The 1,001-nt window shown below is 23.3% G+C and overlaps 1 protein-coding gene across 3 annotated transcripts in view; it reads left to right on the forward strand.

Moving 5' to 3' along the window:
* LOC108690247 (transmembrane protein 242) overlaps positions 1-1,001 on the forward strand; it is a 5,541-nt gene that overhangs the window by 3,142 nt on the left and 1,398 nt on the right. For all 3 annotated transcript variants that reach the window (XR_001931877.1, XR_001931875.1, XR_001931872.1), the window contains one exon: positions 85-299. The gene's annotated coding sequence lies outside the window, so the exon portion shown is untranslated. The remainder of the gene's footprint in view (positions 1-84; positions 300-1,001) is intronic.

A 1,001-nucleotide genomic window follows, 5' to 3' on the forward strand; every position in this document is an offset into this window, starting at 1 on the left:
ATATACCAAAATATTAAATCATATATTATAATTATCCACGCGCGTATATCAGAAATTATTTTATAATCACGTTTATTTTTATAGATATATAATACCAAACAACCTGAACGAAAAGGCCAGCATGGACCATCTGACTTGTAATCCATACAGTAGATAGATGTTAAACTATATTTTCTCACAATTGACTATTTATTAATTGACGAATTTACGTCTACTATATAATTAAATGACGTTAAATTACAAGCGATTAGAAAATGTTTCCATATAATAATTGCAGAAATTTTAATTTATGAAAAGAAGTGCGTAAAATATTTTTTAAGTTCCTTTATATACTTTTCTAAATGTAAAAATATAAATATTGTTACGATACGTGATATTCACACAATTTTTCTTATAAACGCTGCAATAACTTTATTTTGAAAATTTTATTAGTCACTGATTAATATTTATAACTATTTATGTAAGACCTAATCTTTCCAAGAATTTTAATGCAATTCAAATTTATTTTTAAAGTATGTTTTTTATATTATAAAATTTATTCTATAAATAAGTTAAATGATTAAAAAATAGACTATTTGCACACTTAAGGATTTCATGTATCCTTAATTCTTTTGGCCTCATCAAACAACGCACCGTGCACATTTTGTGATTTTTACTTTCACAAGCTAAATCTTTATTATGAATATTTGCATGACGAAGAAATGAATATAATAATAAGAAATTCTCTTTTCAATAAATAATAAGTCTGGATTGTTAACGCTTACAATGACATTTGAAACTCGAATTCTTTTTTCTTTGAAATTTGATTAAATCATTGAAAATTATATAATCTTTGGCGTTTATAGGATTTATATAGTTGAAGCGATTTCAAGATAGGATAATGGAAAGTAAGATTTAGAATTTGGTGTCATATAGGATTTATAAGAAATTATTATTTACACGCATATGTGTTTGGTCTTATAAATTATTATTAAATAATACAAAGTATATACATATATATA

The sequence above is a fragment of the Atta colombica genome, unplaced genomic scaffold (genome assembly GCF_001594045.1).
Source record: "Atta colombica isolate Treedump-2 unplaced genomic scaffold, Acol1.0 scaffold105, whole genome shotgun sequence".
Lineage (NCBI taxonomy): Eukaryota > Metazoa > Arthropoda > Insecta > Hymenoptera > Formicidae > Atta > Atta colombica.